Source organism: Felis catus, chromosome A3 (assembly GCF_018350175.1).
Source record: "Felis catus isolate Fca126 chromosome A3, F.catus_Fca126_mat1.0, whole genome shotgun sequence".
Classification (NCBI taxonomy): domain Eukaryota; kingdom Metazoa; phylum Chordata; class Mammalia; order Carnivora; family Felidae; genus Felis; species Felis catus.
In genome coordinates, this window is record NC_058370.1 from 127,692,738 (window position 1) to 127,711,239 (window position 18,502).

Consider the following 18,502-nt stretch of genomic DNA (forward strand, 5'->3'; position numbering starts at 1 on the left):
CCAAGAGGAGCTCTGACTCACAACCTGTTTGGCACTGTGCACCTCTCTGGTTTCCTGAACCTCTCTCTCTAATGCATAAAGCCTCCGTGGCAGATGTTTTAAAACAATGATCATGACAATGACACTGTAATCCCTTACATTCCCTTTGCATCATAGAAATTTTCAGTGTTTTTGCAGGCTTACTCTTTAGGGTAGTTACGTTATTTGGACTGAGAATTTGCAAGACTTTTTTGGTGGTCCCATCAGATAACCGCAGCCCCCAGGGCTGGGAATCTGTTCACAGTATGAGCAAGGAGGGACAGGGAGGAAGGCTGGTTCAGAACCCAAAGTAATTTGAGAGTGTGGGTAGAGGTTAGGGTGGTCTGGTGGGGGGGCGTGGGCACTAAATTGAGGGTGGGCGTGCCCATCTATCTAGGGATTGATTGCAGGGCCTTTTTTTTTTTTTTTTTTTTTTTTGGTTTTCTTGGAGGGAATAATGGTTACGGAGGAATTCAGTGTGTAGAGGCAATAAGGGCTGGTCCGGGCTTCCTCCTGGGGGGCAAAGCCAAACGGCCAAGGCCGAAAGAAGGGCAGGGGCTACCTTGTGTGGAGATGGCCGGCACCGGCCCCAGGACGTGGAAGGGGTGCCCGCGCTAGCGTGGGGCGAGGCGGGTGCCGGCGGGGGTGGGGAGCCCCGGGGGCCGGGGCGGGGCGGGGCGGCCGCGGCGGGCCGGGCTGGGGGCGGGCCGGGGCGGGGCGGGCCGGGGCGGGGCTCCGGGGCCGTCTCGCAGGCTGCGGCGGCCGCGGGAGAGGCGTCCACAGCGGCGGCGGCTGGGGCAGCGGCGGACGCGCGGCCAAGCAGGGCGGCGGCGAGCCCGGGTGAGCGCGGCGGGGACGCGGCGGGGAGCACGGGTGGGGGTCGGCGGGGAAGGGGGTTCGGGAGGCGCCGGGAGAACCCTGCCATCCTTCCCCGGCCCCCGATGCCCCTGCAGCCTTCAGGGGAGGGAGGGAGGGAGAGCCGAGAACCCAGTCCTTCAGCCCTTCTCCCGCGATCGCCGTCCAGATGTCCGTCTGTGCGCCCGTTGCCCTGCTCTGGGACTGCCTCCTGCTTGTGTTCTAGATCACCCCCCTCACCCCTCAACCGCTCAATCCCGGCCCCCAGCCAGGTATCATCAGCTCCAGAGCCATTCTTCCAGGAGACCCCATCCTTCTGGTTCCCTCTTCCCACCACCAGAGGCCCGGGCTCCCCATCTTTCTCTACAGCCTGAGAGGCAAGGATGACCGCTTCCCCAGTGCCTGCATCCCTGGACCTTTCTGCTGCCACCTGCCCCAGATGTTCTTAGCCAGCCAGCACACTGCTGTGCCTAGGACCCAGGCCTCCTCTCTAGATCACTTCCTTCTCCTCAGAATCCCAGGCTGGCAAGAGGGACTTTACAGATCCTGAGCTTTGAGAACAATTTGACCCACTTCCCAAAAGGCTGGTCCCAGGCCAGCCATGCTGCTCGGTGGAGACACCTGTCTTGCCTGCCAGCTGAAGGACCAAGAAGCCTCTGTCAAAATGGGCCAGTGGGTTCCTAGGTCCTTCTCCAAGCTGTTCTGACTTGCTGGCCAGTGTCCCCAGAGACCAGAACCAAGACCTTTGTCGTTTAAGACCTCTAGAGGTATTTGCTGACCCCACCCCCAGATCCTCCAAATTCCCCCAGCCGCTGACAGGCCACTGTTCCGGGCTTGATCTCTCCACCCATGTGCTGGCTTCCCTGCTTGCTCCCCAAGGACTTGGGGCAGAGTAATGGGGCAAGTGTTTGGGGCCTTAGTAGCCCCCACAGCTCTGTGGGCCTCCTGCCTTACTCTGTTGGAAACTTTTCCTCTGGTCTTTCCCCATCACCATCCCTCTGGATAGGGCCTGTGCCATCTGCATATCATTGAGTCCCCAGGGCACAGCAAGCTGGGCTGGGACTGTGAAGGGCTGGGACCCCGTACTGCACGAGGGCCAGCAGGAGGAGGGTGGCAGCCAGCCAGGTCAGGCCGGGCATCTGGGCCTGGGGGCTCAGGCTTTAGGGTGGGTCCTCGGCTTTCCCTTGAGCTCCGAATGGGGTCCCAGGCTGGCTTTGCTGTGAAGAGAGGAGGCAGAACAGGGGCTGTTTTCCCTGCGTGCTTCTGACTGTCTTGTGTTGCTATGGTGACAGTTTTGCCTCTCTTCCTCCTTCTGACTCTTCTGGGAGCTGGTTTTTATTGGTCTGTTGTCCTGTCTTTTATGGCTCTAATTTCTCCTTTCTACTTGGTCTGAAATAAACAGTCATAAACATGGGCACTGGGCCCAGGCTGGGGGCTGGCAGAACTTCACCTCCTTCTGGCCCTGGGCTCCTGTGAGGGGAGAGAGGTGAGGACCCACCCGTCCACACCCCCTCCCGTCTGCGTCTCTGGGAAGTGGGCAGCACACAGGGGGTAGCAGACTGCCTTGGTGCTAATACTGGACTCCGTGTATGGTAAGGGGCTCACTGCTGCTGTTCACGACAGCCCCTTGGCGTAGGGGCTGTCCCCACTTTGCAGATGACGAAACTGAGCTCCAGTGAGCTACTGCCCTCAGGTCATACTGGTTTTAGCACTCAGGGATGGAGCTGGCATCGTGAAGCCCATCTCCCTGCCTTCCCACCCTGTGGGCTTCCTGGTCCTGCTCCCCAACCCCCAACTCCCCGGGGCAGCAAAGCAACCCAACCCCCACATTCTAGAGGTGCTGCGGACTCCCACAGAGGCGAGCTGCCAGGGAGCTCCCTGTCAGGTCCTTTGGTGCACCCTTGACCCCAACTGTTGGAGACCCAAGTTGAGAGGGGAGAGAAGCCACTTGTGACTTCCTGTTTTTGACTCAGACCAAGAAGCATTTGGTTTGCTTTTGCTCTCAGAGCCTAGTTGCAACTGGGTAAGTCAGGGGCACGGAGAGCCAAGTAAACCCACGCTCCCCACCCCAGCCAGCCCTGGGTGAGGAGTTCACAGTTCTCCAGGGCCATAGGGTCACCGACTGCCAGTTGTCAGTGACACTCTCCAGAGAAGCTGCCCTGTCTCTTCCTCTCTTCCCTTTTATTTTCCCTTCCTTTCTCACCCCCTCCCCTTTCTCCCTTTACTTTGCTTATGCTCCAGGCTTATTAATAATACTCTGAAGAAGCAAATGGTAACATGAGAAGACTAGGGAATCAGCAGCCTCATTGTCGAATGTTGGCCCTGGGGACGTCCGTCACTCCTATGGGCCTCAGTTTCAAGTCTTTAAAATGGGGTTTACGTGTCTATCTATGTTAGCTTGCTCTTGAAGGATGGCGTGGAGTAGCCTATAGGGGGTGCTTTGAACAGTCGATAGCCTGAAGCACCTGAATGTCCTCATCCCGTTGGGAAATCTCAGTGTTGGAGACCCCGAACTACTGCCCAGAGATTAGAACTGATCTAGAAAGAATTAAGCCGTGAAATGTCAGGGTTAGAGGCATTCCTTAAAGCCATCTTATCTGCCCTTGACGTTGCATTCACTTAGTTCACCTACTTGACATTCATTGAGCATCTACTCGGCACCAAATATAATTGTGGGAACTGGGGATTTCAAAAACCATGCACATTATTCCTTTTTTCAAAGAATGTAGTCAGACATGGAAAGAGATGCTTAGGATACAGTCAGAGAGGTGGTGTGACAAAGTCACGGTGATGCAGGGCCCGGAGATGACAATTTGACTAGGTCACGGTTAAGGCTGAATCGGGCATCGTGTGCTTGGCTCCTATTTCATCCTGGTTAAAATCCTTTCTCAGAGGCTGCATGAATTCCCTCACAGGGCAGCGTGGTGATTGGAAAGAAGTGGATTTTGGAGTCAGCTGTGAATCCAAACTCTGTAGCTGTAGGATCCTGGACTAGATAACCACACCGAGCCTCAGTTCTTATATCTGTAAAATGGCAATAACGCTACTTGCCTTCTGAGATGTAAACGATCTTAATGTCTTTATGGGGTCTGGCATGGTGCCCACCTCGTAGTGCATTTGCCAGTATTTAGTCTGATTGATTAGGAAAGAGTTCTCTGGTACTAGGCCTCTGGGTCCTCTTAGCAGAGGTGGGGAGCTCTTTGGACTAATTCTGGCCTTTGGAGATCCACTCATTATCTGGGAAGGTTGCAAATTGCCCATGCTCGGGACCCTCAACTGCTGGTTAATCGTTGAGTTATCTCTCACCAGAGAAATGATCCTTTACCACACGGGGACTCTATGCAAATCCCCAACACTTTTGTTTTCTCAAGGGGGAACCTATTTGAAATGGCAAAGAACACTCTGAGTTTCAAGGATAAGCTACTATCTGTGAGTGTACTTTGATTTGATAAAGTCCCACGTGTTGATTTTTTCTTTGTTGCCTTTGATTTTGGTGTCAAATCCAAAAATTCATTGCCATGACCAGTGTCAGAGAGCTTATGGCCTGTATTTTCTAGTTTTATGGATTCAGGTTTTACTTTCAAGGTTTTAATCCATTTTGCGCTTATATGTGTGTATGGTGTAAGAAAGGGGTCCAGTTTTCCCAGCACCTTTTATTGAAGAGACCATTTTTCCCTCTTGTGTTTCTTGGCTCCTTTGTCAAAGGATACTTGCAAATGAATGCTTCATGCTTTTTATTCTGGGCATGTGTAGCTTCCTTTTTTTTTTTTTTTTTTAAAGTTACCACATATACATTTTCTCAAATCCTCCCCAGAATTCTGTGACATTAGTATTATCGGCCCCTTTTCACAGTTAAGGAAACCAGGAAGGGCAAGGTAGCAACACAGAGCCCATCAGCCGGAATTTAAAACTGGGTCCTGCCTGCTCGCTGTTTGTGCGTTGGTATACAGTCTTGTCATTTCGTTGGCTGGTGTGTCAGTGACCTAAAGTAATTGTGTTTGGAGAACAAGGGCAGATTTTAACAGGGAGGACCTGGTCGGTAACTTAGACTCATAGTAAATATTTGGAGACTTTATTAGAGTTTTGCTCTCAGCGTAGCATTAATGGAGCTCTCTGCAGCTGGCCGAGGCTTCATTCTGGGAGGTGATGAATGGAAGAGGAATCTGACATGTCCAAGTTAAGAGGAAGCGTTTGATGATGCTGAAAGGAGCGTCCTCTGCACACGAATGGATTACCGGTTTGTCACTGAAATAAATGGCACTGATTTTATAACTGTCATTAGAACCCACCTCTAGGAGTAGGAAAGTATTGAGAAGCAATTGTGGAATGACTCACCGCTAACCTTTCTCAGGAATTCAGAAGCCCGATTTCCCTGGTCTGAGAACCCGCTGTCCCAGCGAATCAGGTGTGAAAATGGTGCCGTGTTCCCCGGCAATGTGTTTACCTGGTCCAGCTTAGCGCTGCGGACAGATGTGCTCCTATTGGCAATTATCTCAGGGCCAGAGTCTGGTGTCTGCTTATTTAATGACTTCACTCTCCAATAAAAATTCTGTATGGTGTAGATAATTAGATCTCTAAAATGAAACCGGGGAAATGGTGTGCCCCCAAAGCATTTAATTGCAGTTTTATGATGGATCAAGCGTAAAGATGAGATCACTCATTCACTTATTTAACAGATACGTACAGGGCAGCCCCTTGCCCTCTGCTGCCAGAGATGGCACGTAGTGATCAGTGTGGCATCATCCCTGCCCGCAGCTGGCTCTCACTCCGTGGGGAAGCAGAGCAGGAGACACATTGCTAAACGCAGCTTGGCATTCGTGTGCCGGAGAAAGAGGGAAATATAATTGTTTTGACTCTTGCTGCAAGGCAGTCCATTTCTGTCCACATGGTATTGTTTGCGGAGCATCTGAAATACACCTGACATGTTGCAGGTTGAGAGGCTTGGGATAGGGAAGCACGTGGCGTAGACAGCTGATGACCCGGGCGTGGCTCTCAGCTCTGCTCCTCGCTGCCCGGGTCGGTTTCTCTCTTGGTGACACGGGAAGGCTGGATTTGATGACTTAAAAGGACCCTTCCACATCTAGCTTGATGATCATAATAAGCCCCTGGGCTCCTTTTCCTGAGTGATGGGGAAGGAAGCAAGGCTGGCAGCCTTAGTCAGCAAGGCTGCCGAGGCAGAGCTGGTGTGTTTTCAAATAATCCTCTCAAGGAGCAAAGAAACCTTGCTCTCCCTCACAGAAAGGGAACCACGTTCTGATCGAGCATCAGGGAAATAAGTCAAAGCCAGTGATGACAGGGAGAGACAAAAGGGTTGCAAATACTCAGCAGAGGTGGGGAGCAGAGTCACCAGCTTCCTCCCACATTCCAGGGTCTCTGCTGACATGGGTATGGAGGGCTTGGCTTCACAGATGCCTTGGTTACTGCAATTGTCTTAAGTTAACGTTTTTCAAAAAATAATTTGGTTCGATGATTCCCAGGCCTTAGAATAAATGAAAATGCACAATCATTTTAGGATGGTGAAGAGCAGAGGGAAACACACAACTTCGCCAACGCTCCATCAAGTTCTGTCCTTCCCACTGACCAAACATAGGCCCTTCCACGGGCAACCATGGGGCTGAGTCCCAGTAGCCTAGAATAGGGTGGCAGCATGCTGGGGCCAGGGGGCGAACTAACAGGGAGTCAGAGAAGACCCGGGGTCTTCCACCCACGCTGCCCACTCCCTAGCAGCCTAAATTCTCATCTTCTGAGTCTTGTGGTCCCTTCGGTAACACGTGGGCCGTGGCAGCTTCTGAACCATGTAAATATTGTCAGCAGGAATCATGAGCACTTATTGTCACTTCTAGTCATTTTTTTTTTTAATTTTTTTTTTCAACGTTTATTTATTTTTGGGACAGAGAGAGACAGAGCATGAACAGGGGAGGGGCAGAGAGAGAGGGAGACACAGAATCAGAAACAGGCTCCAGGCTCTGAGCCATCAGCCCAGAGCCTGATGCGGGGCTCGAACTCACGGACCGCGAGATCGTGACCTGGCTGAAGTCGGACGCTTAACCGACTGCGCCACCCAGGCGCCCCACTTCTAGTCATCTTTTGATGAGCTTTGGAAACAGATACCCCCATTCTGGGTGGAGAAATTGAAATGGAGAGGTGCTAAGGAACTTGCAGAATGCCATTTCATTCAAGAAGGTTGCGGGCTGGCGCCTAAAGCCACATCTGTGTGCCTGCAAAGCCTGGGCTCTCTCCACCACCCGTAGGAGAAATGAGAACCGTGCATATGTGAGGAGTGTGGAATTAAAAAGATATGTCTTGGGGAAAATCCTCATCTCAAAGAGCTAGATGGGCCTCCCTCCACACCTTGAAACTGACAAAAAAAAAAAAAAAAAGGAAAGAAAATATAGCTGTGTTTTCAGTGCTTCCCTGTGACCGGCATCTCGGCATTGGACTGACGTCCTTGGAGGGTGTCCTTTGCTTAGCCCACTTCATCAGAGAATGCCATCCAGCAGTAATGAGCTGAGCCTCTGGTGTGTGCAGCATATGGCCTTGCTGAGCTGTGGAGCCCACCCAATTGAGGCAGGTTGTGTATAACTTATTTTTCAGACTTCTCCCTGAGACAGCTGGAGGTCATGGGAGCACAAGAAAACCGTGGACTGAGCTTGCAGAATGACAGATTCACATGTCGTCAAAACAAGAATGACACCTTTGGTCTACTTCCTCTATTTTACAAACACTGAGGTCAAGAGAAAGACATAGATAAATAGATAGATAGATAGATAGATAGGGAACCCATATCAGAGACTTTTCCAAGGCTGGGACCAGAATTCAGCCTTGTGAAAGCTACAAGCAGACTGTAACTCTCTGAGATGTCTAGGGGTGAAATGTACACATGGAAGTTCTGTGCGAATATCCCTGGGGCTACAGGGCAAGTGTGCACCTGGAAACAAACAAACCTGGGTTGAAATCCTGGCTCTTCCTCTAGGCAGATTCCTTAGACTTGCTAAATTTTGTAATTTACGAACTGAAGTTAATGATATTTGTGTCTCAGGAATATTGGAAAGAAGAAATTAATTAGCCATGTGTCAGCCTCCTTTTTTTGCCTGGTCTTTGAAGAAAATTTGAAAAATTTTCGCTCCTGCTTTTAGGCTCCTCTTTATTTGTTGTGTGAGGTAGAAAGTGACATGGGGCTTCTCTTTTCTCTGATGGACACATTCCTGAATTGCCCCTCGACAAAGCCCCCAGATCCACTCCTCTGAGCTTATATTTCTAGCTGTGAATCTTCATATTATATTTGAATCGAACCTGGCTGTATTGTTTGCTGGAGCATTACAAGTGTTGCACTTAATCTATAATCTGTCTCCCCACCCTTAGTCTTTTCCTTATCTTGGAAGTGTGCATAGGTGTGTTTTCTTTCTGAAGTGTTGAGGTTTCAAATCTGGGCCCTTGGGTACCTTCAGATGTAATGAATAAGGTCGCAAGATTGACATTCCCTTATTTGCAAGTCCAAAATCCAAAATGCTCTGAAAAGTTAAAGTGTTGTTTTTCATAACTCATTTGAAGTCAAAAGGTGGCCTGATTGTACATGAGACTCTTCATGGGTTTCATTTATACCACTCTAGGTGAATAAGTTTTTCATCAGAAGGATGAGTGTCCGGGAGCCTGCCAGGGTATACATAACATAGTACATGCACTGTATTATTGTTCTAAAATCTGAAAGGTTCTGAATTTAGAAGTACATCTAAGGAAAGAATATCAAAGAAGGGTTTGTGGACCTCTTATTCATAAACCCAAAAGAACACGTAGCTTCCCTGAAGAGAGAGAGAGAGAGAGAGAGAGAGGGAGAACGAGCGAGGGACGGGGAGGGACAGAGGACAGAGGATGAGAGAGAATCCCAAGCAGGCTCTTCACTGTCCCTGCAGAGCCCGATGTGGGGCTCCATCTCGTGAACCGTGAGATCATGACCCGAGCCGAAATCAAGTTGGACACTTAACTGACTGAGCCACCCAGGCTCAAGTGTCCTGCCTTTGATACTAGATGCTTTGGTGACACGGCTCATCTGGTGCTCATCAAAAGCCTTAATGTGTATTTTGTATGTGACATGTATTATATACTGTATTCCTATATAATACAGGAAGGAATACAGAAAGGAAAATGTTAAGAAAAATCATAAGGAAGAGAAAATAGATTTACGCTACTGTCCTGCATTTATTGAAAAAATCTGTGGGTCAGTGGACCATGTTTTTCGAGGGTCAACTGTAATAGGAAATAAATGACCATTTTTGGCACAAACACAAAACAACAGCAGCAGCAATAACAACAAAAATTTTGAAGAATAGGTTCCAGCGTTTCAATGGGACGAAGTAAGTTTTTAAAAAAATTCCATAGGACTAAAAATAAACTGGGAATTTTTGGACTAGTGTGGCTTCTAGGCAAGTTTCATCATTGGCCGTTGGAGGAAGGTAGAAGGGAGTTTTTAAATCTTACTCATCATTTTAGCCATATGGGAGGGAACCGGGGCCTGGCCAGGGAGCATGGGGAAGTGAAAGCGGTAACCAGAGCGTGAGAAGGTCTCGCTTCTTATCTTGGGTCTGCTTTTGACTTGTTGAGTCAGCTTGGGCATGTTGCTTCCCTTCTCTGGGCACCAGGAACTCTGTTTCTAAGTAAATTAAGTCTTTCTTCCCCCGCTGTGAGTGGCTAGGGTGGAGGTGGGGGCCCCCATCAGAGTGAAAAGCGCCGAGCGGCTTGCTGGCTGTGTTCTTGAAGCTTCAGTCCTCCGTAGGGCCTCCGTGCAGGCCGGGGGGAGGCAAGAGGCTTCCCTGCCCTGTGCGTCGGTTTCCTCCGGCTGTTCCTTTACTTCTCACAACTCTGATCCTCCGGTTTGGGGGTGGTGGGCTGGTTTGTGTGGGATCCACCTGCACTGATGCCCAGCGAGGGCTCACTCAATGCTTGAGCATGCATGGCAGGTGACTGATGCCCTCTGGTTTGGGGGTGGGGGGCTGGTTTGTGTGGGATCCACCTGCACTGATGCCCAGCAAGGGCTCACTCAATGCTTGAGCATGCATGGCAGGTGACTGATGCCCTGCTGGAGGTGGCCATCCCAGCAGCTGCTCTCGTGACTGGGGTTGTAGTGAAGGTCATGGCTAGGCATTCTTGAAGCGGTGTCGGGAAGGAGAGTGAAAATTCCCTGTTGTAGAGCATGGAACCAGGGGAGGTCTACCCAAGGAACTGAAATAGTGTGCACCTTTGTGGGCTAAATATGGATTATAGAACATGGAGGTACAGGGCTTTGGGGACCAACCTTATTCTCTCTCTCTTTCTCTATTTCTTTGCCCTTTAAGTTTACAGTTGATGTATCATACCTCTGGCTTTTGCCAGGTTGAAAGTTTCGCATGTCCTCCTGGATCTCACGACGTATAAGAAATCGGTCACTCTGCTCCTATCTGAGCACCCACCCTGATCATCCAGGGGATTCTCACTTGGCAGTATTTGATGATAGGAACCAGGGGCCTGACTGTGGACAGGGGGTTTCCACAACGGAGAAGTGACCTTGAGTTTTAGGATCCTGAGGCCCTTCAGTTTGCAGACTGTGGGAGCCACTGGGGAGTGGTGAACATGGTCAACACCGGGGCACCCTGGTCCTGAAGTTCCCCAGGGTGCTTCTTGGGGTTGGCTGGTCCTCGTAAATTCGAGAGGCCTGGACTCCTGTGTGTGTGTGTGTGTGTGTGTGTGTGTGTGTGCATGTGCAAGATGGGGAGTCCCTTCAACTTCAGGGAGGTGTTACCAAGGCCAGAGCCTTGCCAGGTGCTCTCTGAGCAAGGCTCCCCCTCAACTTGAACCCTGGTTTTTGTGTAGCTCACTAAGGAACTGACCGCTGAGGGGCTCCCACGGGGCTAGGGGGCCTTTTGTGTTTCAAGGACCGGGGACCACCACTGAGATAGGCGATTCCGAGGTTCCTTGGCAGGAAGCAACCAGATCACATTTTTTTTAGGGAGAAATGTCTAACTCTTTTGCTTTGGAAACACAGGACCCTGTCAAATCTTACCCTGGACATATTTGAAAACACTCAAATCATTTGAGCATACTACTTAAAAAATAAAAATAAATGGAAGAAAAGCCTAATATAGGCTTGAAAAAAACAAAGGAGTAGGAAAATATTCAGTTTTATTTACTAACTGGTTGGGGGATGTAGGAAAAGGTTATGAAAGAGAAAGAGAAGAGAAGGAGAAAGAGAAACCCCGAAGAGACACTGTGGCAGCTGCCTCTGCCCAGGAAACATGGTTTTCTGGTCCCCTCGTCGAAGGAAAGCAGCGTCGGGAGCCTGGAGGTGAGGGCAGAGAAAGAGCTAGGAGCTAGGAAGGGAGCTAGGAATCCTTGCTCAGTTTTGCTTCCTACGCTTCCAAGGAGCAGGGGAGACCTAGCGGGATGTGGAGGGAGCACTGCCTGGGGAGTCTCTGGGGAACTGAGTTTCCCCCTGGATTCCAGTCCCTCTTTAAAGAGTGGGTTTCACTGGATGAAGTGTAAAGCGAATCCTGGGTCTGGGTCGATGAGGGAAGCCTGGCTCTGGATTCCCGGGCTCAAGGCTGCCTCTGGGAGAGGGAGAGGGTTGTGTAAGCGCGTGCCCGATGAATGGAGTGCTATGTGCACATCTCTTATTTTTTCCTCCTTTGAAACACTGTGTCAAGACTCCACCCCCTGGTTCCCTTTTACACTGTTCACTGGGTAACCTGCTAGTAAGGTTGTGGCTTGTATAAATTTATCTGTTCAGCCTCAACCTCAGGAAATACTTTGAGTAGCTCATATAAACAAAAATAGCTATGGTATGTTTGATATTTCATGGTCTATGCAACATGAATTATTTTTTCTGCCTAGTGATTTACAGGTTACCCAGGACCGACATGGCCCCTCATTGTTCAAAGTACACTCAAATTTTCATTTATATTAGTAGAAATTAATTATGCTTTTCAGCATGCATTTTGCACCTATTAATTCTATTTTGTTCATCTGTTTATATACATTTTTCACCTTATAGACAACCTTGCAAGGTAGATATATTTATTTCTCTCTCTCTCTCTTTTTACGTTTATGTGTTTATTTAGGGAGGGGGGCAGAGAGAGAGAGAGAGAGAGAGGGAGAGAGAGAATCCTAGGCAAAGCAGGCTCTGTGCTGTTTCCATGGGGCTTGAACTCATAAACTTCAGAGATCGTGACCTGAGCCAAAATCAAGAGTCAGACGCTTAACCAACTGAGCCACGGAGGTGCCCCTATTTCTCTTTTGAAAATAAAGACAATCAAGTCAAGAGAGGGGTTTTTTTTCCTTTAACGTTTATTCATTTTTGAGAGACAGAGAGACAGAGCACAAGTGGGAGGGGGCAGAGAGAGAGGGAGACACAGGATCTGAAGCAGGCTCCAGACTCTCAGCACAGAGCCTGAAGCGGGGCTCAAACCCATAAACCATAAACCGTGAGGTCATGACCTGAGCTGAAGCTGGACTCTTAACCAACTGAGCCACCCAGGCGCCCCAACAAAAGAGTTTTAAAAACTCGCTTTAAGACACAGGATTGAAAATGGGGCACCAGGATTTTGGCTCAAATCTGCCTGGCTCTCAAAGTCCTACACTTTCCCACACCACATAGTTTTCACACTGCTTCCAGGCCACAATCTTATTTTTTTAAGAAAATACAATTTTTTCCCCTGCCATGACTCTACTTAAGCCCCAGAAAATACACTCGGTTGGAGTTCTTTGCCTTTTTCCAGAAAGGAGTCCCATGGCTCTCCCCACTTTAATGTAAACTGCATGCAAATACTGTATTTCCATACAGAAAACTTTTACTGTGCACTTTCAAAGTGGCAGACACTGTTCTAGAAACTTTTACATGTCGCTTAGTAGGAGAAGATGTGGGCTTCATTTTTGGCGGAACGAAGGCTCAGGGAGATGCAATTATTTGCATAAAGGCAAGTAGCATATGAAAAGTGATTTGCTTTTTGAATTAACAATTTAGAATATAGTTCTATGGCATGCTGGGGGCTTTGCTTTTGGCCTAGGACCAAAGTACCCCTTGTTGAACCACAGGATCAAGTTCAGCCGACCAACCTAGCTCTCACCCTCATTGTGCCTGGCTTCTTCAGTCTCTGTCTGCTGTGGTTAGAACTTGATCTGGTGGTTGTGGAGAAAGGCATGGTTCCTCTTGTCTCTTCCCATGTTGCATTAGCCTGTGCCATCCTCAGCTCATTTTAGTTAGTCTGAACTGTTTTAGTTTCATTGCTCATCATAGACTTGCCAATATTATGCATTCGCTTCATGTTACAGAGGAGAAAGTGGTAATATGATTTACCCAAGGTCACGCGTGGGCTAGGCATTCTCTTTTCTAAATGCTTTGTATTAACCTAAAAGGTCCTTTAAGATTTAGTACCCTTTTCTGGATACATCCCCCAACTCCCCACCAAGTCCATCCATCCATCAATCCATCCATCCATCCATCCATCATCCATCATCCATGCATCTATCCATCATCCATCCATCCATCATCCACCCATCCATCCATCCATCATCCGTCCATCCATCATCCATCCATCTATCCATCATCCATTCATTCATTATCCATCCATCAATCCATCCATCAATCCATCCATCCATCATCCATCCATCATCCATCCATCATCCATCCATCATCCATCCATCCATCATCCATCCACCCATCCATCTATCCATCCATCCATCCATCCATCCATCCACTTATTCAATTAACAATTATTGGGCACTCACAGGGAGTTGGTGACCTCTCCTCTGTGTCAATTTCTGGAGATTCACAGTGAAGCAGTCAAAATTTGCCCCATGAAGCTTTATTCTATTGGGGAAAGGTGGGCCATAAGCACGTCAACAAGTAAAATGATTATGTTAGATGTCATATATTCCATGAAGAGAAACGGAGTAGAAATGGTATACAGAGTGAGGAGAGAGTGGGGGAATTTAGGGGAAGAGTTGCTGCTTGGACTTGGGGGGTCAGGGAAGTCCTCACGAAGGGTGAGATGAGGGAGGGTCTGTAGGAAGTGAGAGAATGAACCACGTAGCTTTCTAGAGAAAGCATGCTCCAGGAAGAGAGTGAGCAGGGTAGTCGTGCCCAGCCCGTTGAAGGAGCCACAAGAAGACCGGGGTCTATAGCAGAGTGACAGGCGGGCAGTGGCCGGCAGAGAGGCTGGGGAGACAGCCTGGAGCTGGCCTGTGATTTCAGTGCTCGCCTGGTGTTCCCTCTGACCGTGAGCCTTCACGGTATTTTTATGAACACCTTTTCCCCTGACCTGTCCCCACACTGGCCTGTGCACCCTGGAGGGAAGGCTGCTTAGCCACAGTTTTCACGTCCCGAGCCCTCAGCACAGGCCCAGGGGAGAGGAAGAGAGCAGCGTTTATAACACTGCTCCTTTTCTTCTTTTTTTAAGGCCAAGTGTTCTAATTAAAGATTATTTGTGATCCTTTTGATTAAAAAAAAAAAAAGGTTATTTTGAAGGAATGCCGCTTCTAAACTCCAATTAGGCAGTTCCTTTTTGGACAGCCATCAAACGGATGGGCTTGCTAGGGAGACAGTAAGGTGCCAGGAAAAAGCTGGAAGTGAAAGTTGCAGAGAGGAGGGGGTTCACTGGAGTCAGGAGGAAGAGGGCCTCACCAGAAATCCCCAGGGATTAGCAGGATGGCCCAGTTCCCTGCTAGGGACTGATGTTTACAAAAAGTGACCACCGGCTAGAACAGGAGCCTTAAGAAACCCTCAAAGCGTGTCAGTAGACCTGCCAGGACTTTCCACTCACCACTTTGCTCTCTTAGAGGATTGCTGGGGCGGGGACCGGGTAAGCCTCAACTCTGGAGACCTTTCTGGAGAGAAAAGAGCATTTTCCCCGGTAGGGAGTTTCCCCTCACAGAGTGGAACACCGGTCTCTGAGAGGCTTGGGCTGCTTCTGAGGTGGGGAAAGAGCGTGTGAGGTGCATATGGGCTAAGGGAAGAGGGCCAGGCAGAAGCACGGGGCCTCCAGTGACTGCCAGCATGAGGGGCTGCCCACGGCTGTCTGCTCCTGCCTTCAGAAACTGCTCCCGGTTGCAACCCTGCATCTTCAGGGCAAAGGAGACTTACAGCAACTTGGCCCAATCATAGCACTTGGTAAAAGTGGCCCAGTAGGGTCAGAGTAAGGGGGTCTGGGGCAGTGGGATTGAAACCGGACGTCCTAAACTCCGTGGGTAGCCATTGGGGGGTGTCAACAAGGCAGTGATGAAATTGGATTTTCAACCAGATGTATGTGTGTGCCAACGTGTGTATGCCATTGACATAGCTGTGAGCTGCAGAGCGTTCATTAATGAGAGTTGGGAAGGACAGTAATTCCTTCGTAGCGGGCCTGTCAGGTGGCGGGTTTGCTTAAAAACAAGAAAAGTTGGGGGCGCCTGGGTGGCGCAGTCGGTTGAGCGTCCGACTTCAGCCAGGTCACGATCTCGCGGTCTGTGAGTTCGAGCCCCGCGTCGGGCTCTGGGCTGATGGCTCGGAGCCTGGAGCCTGTTTCCGATTCTGTGTCTCCCTCTCTCTCTGCCCCTCCCCCGTTCATGCTCTGTCTCTCTCTGTCCCAAAAATAACTTAAAAAAAAAAAAAAAAAAAAAAAAAAAAAAAAAAAAAAAACAAGAAAAGTTGGAGGAAGACTAGTTTGTCTTGCAATTGTTCGACAATGTTTTTTTGTTTGGTTTGGTTTTGGTTTTGGTTTGTTTTTGTTTTGTTTTGTTTTTGTTTTTTTTTGAGAATGGACTGTGGACAAACACTGTGCTGGGTGCTTGTGTAAATAGATCAGCCTGGCCCTCATAGAGCCTGCATTCTACGGGGACTTCTAGAAGAGCTTTATTCAGGGCGTTTGAGATGAGATCACTTGAATGTCCTGGCTTCAGATGCATGTTGCAAATGTTTAAAAGTGGGGAATGGGGCCCCTGGGTGGCCCAGCTGGTTGAGCGTTTGAATTTGGCTCAGGTCACAATCTCACCATTCGTGGGTTCGAGCCCCACATTGGGGTTGCCTCTGTCAGTGTGGAGCCCACTTCATTTGGATCCTCTGTCCCCCTCTCTCTCTTCCCCTCCCCTGCTTGTTCTTTCTCTCTCTCTCTCTCTCTCTCTCTCTCTCTAAAATAAACATTTTTTAAAAACTTAAAAAAAATAAAAGTAGGGGAATAAAAATTCACAGTACGTGACATTGGAAGAATGGGGAGTTAGTTCTGTACACACCAATGACCTGTTTAAAACAAGTCACAACCTTGCCAGGCTCTCGCCGGTGGAGTTGACCTTCTGTCCTGGTAATGCTCCCTCTTGGGGTTATTATGAACATAACACACTTTGAAAAGAAGTTAAAAAGCTCTCTACAAATTTCAAAGTGTTACTGACATGCCTGGTAAGCGACCTCCATTAGCAAGGTGGTACCCGGTGAGAGGTTTGGATGAAATCTAAAGTTTGCTCACAACTCAATCATTAGAAGCTTTGTTTCTCCTGGTATGTCTCCAGCTGCCCGTGTGGGCTTTCTCCCGGCGTCCGGAATGGCTTTTCCTGACATTATATCAGTGTCTGGTTTCTGCAACTCAACGCAAAACTTTTTTTTAAAAAAACAGGCACACGTATATGTGCATGCACCTAAATGCTATGGGGCTGGTTGTATTTTTGGTGCATATTACACTAAAGAAAAAAAAGGCCAGAATGTGGCTCAGGATATGAAAAGCCTTGGGTGCTGTATGAAAATAGCATCTGTGGGCAGAGAGCGGGGAGGGACGTGTCAGAAGTCAGCCTCGCTTGGGTCAAGGGTAGGAAACCAACAGTGTGAATGAAAAGCGACATGCAGGGTGCCAACCCTCTCAGACCCCCAAATATAGCTGTTGGAAACTGAGCTTTCTGGTGAAGAGATTAGCTGTTAAAGAATACTTTCCATATATGTCAGTACGCCGGGATGGCGTGTGTAAAGCCGGCCCGAAATGTGTCTAAATCAATAATTAGGGTGACTCACTCACTCCCGTTGAAAGGAGCTTTTTAAAAAAGTGAAACTAAGAGGGAAAGGAGAGAATAAAGCAAAGACAAAGAACAATAGGTTTGGGTTTAAAACAATAGGAACAAGAAAATTGAATTAGTCACTCCAAACAGATCCTGTGAACCTCTGTCCTGAGTTACTACCTCCCTGACCAGGTGTTAAGGTCGGGGTGTCTTTCTGGCCCGATTTCCTGGTGAAATGACACACTGTTCCCAGTGCTGGCTTCAGGCACGTGATGGGCATCCTGGGGCTGCGAGGCCACTCTGGAAGCTCATGAAGCCTTGCCATGGCCGGAGAAGAATAGCTATTGTCCCCGAAAAGTTTCAGTGGTGCCCCTCAGCCATGGAGCAGAAGAGCTGAGGCTAGCCCCCGCTCAGTTCAAGCAGATGAGAGCTCCGCCCTCGGGTTCCATGTTTCTCGCACTGCCTGTCTCTTGCTCTTCGGCTAGATCATCCCCGATGCCAGGAAATGGCCCGGAGACCAGGGAAACCTGCGTGGTTTGTTGGTCTTTTAATCAACGTGTAGTTTGTGAAAGAGATTTTTACCCTAATGATGTGTCAGCCTTGTCTTTAATCACACTGGGCTAGAATAATGCCTCTGGCTTTGTGTCCATTATTTTCCTCTCTCCGCTCTTCGATTCTCCCCCGTCACTTAACCACGCTTAGGTCTTGGGGCCCTCATCCACAAAATGGGCATAATTCCTTTTGCTGTCCTCAACCTAATACCGGTGAATGTGACATGATTTTATATGCCATAATGTGGTGTATCCGCCAGGTTTGTGGCGGTGAGAAACAGTCCTAAAATTTCAGTGGTTGGTAGCAACAAGCGTCTCTCTTGTGCCACACGTCAGGGGCTGCAGGCTGGTTCGGTGGCATTGCTCGACATTTCTCTGTCTGCCACCTGGACCGACAGGGCAGGCACTTCTGGGGATGCGTCATGGTCATCACGGGGAAGACAGTGAGCAAAAGGTGGCAGAAGCTTGACATGCTTCTTGAAGCTTCTGCTTTATTCCGCTTACATTCCCTTTGCTAAACAGGGTGAGTGGCCAAGTCCTCTGTCAACTGTGCCTCCCTCCCGTGGGAGGGGACTAGTACACGCAAGTCACACGGCAACCAGAAAGGCAATATAATCTTTTTACAGTTGAGAAAATCATGCCGCCTAACCCATGCCTCGTAAACCTATTAAACAACATGGGAATGTCAGATTCTTAGGAAAATAGGATTGAGCTTCTATTTCCTGTTGATATTTTAGTGAACTGAAATACCACGACCTAGCCAACATTCAGTTGCACCAGGAGATAGCAGCTCCAGGGTGGAAGAAATTTTGTATCGTTTACCCCCATGTGCTCGGGGTAAAACCTCACACCTTGCCCAGAAAACAATAGGTAACCAGTACAGACCGGGTGTTCTGGATAACTGCGTGAGGTCACAGCTGCTCTAATTCTCTGGGAACTCAAAAGCCAAATATAATTAAAGTTTCCACAGTCTGTTTAAGATGAGAAAATCTGGCAAAGCACGGATTGTAGCTGTGCACTAGATAAACAGGTTTATCAGTGTATTTCTTTTTTTTTTTTTTAAAGATTTTTTTTTAATTTTTTTTTCAACGTTTATT

General features: G+C 48.8%; 1 protein-coding gene across 4 annotated transcripts in view; it reads left to right on the top strand.

The window, feature by feature from the left end:
• Positions 1–767: 767 nt before the first annotated feature.
• CYRIA (CYFIP related Rac1 interactor A) overlaps positions 768–18,502 on the top strand; it is a 107,521-nt gene continuing 89,786 nt past the window's right edge. For 2 of the 4 annotated variants that reach the window (XM_023252087.2, XM_023252088.2), the window contains exon 1: positions 768–858. The gene's annotated coding sequence lies outside the window, so the exon portion shown is untranslated. The remainder of the gene's footprint in view (positions 859–18,502) is intronic. The other 2 variants (XM_019827884.3, XM_045054916.1) reach the window with 2 other exon arrangements.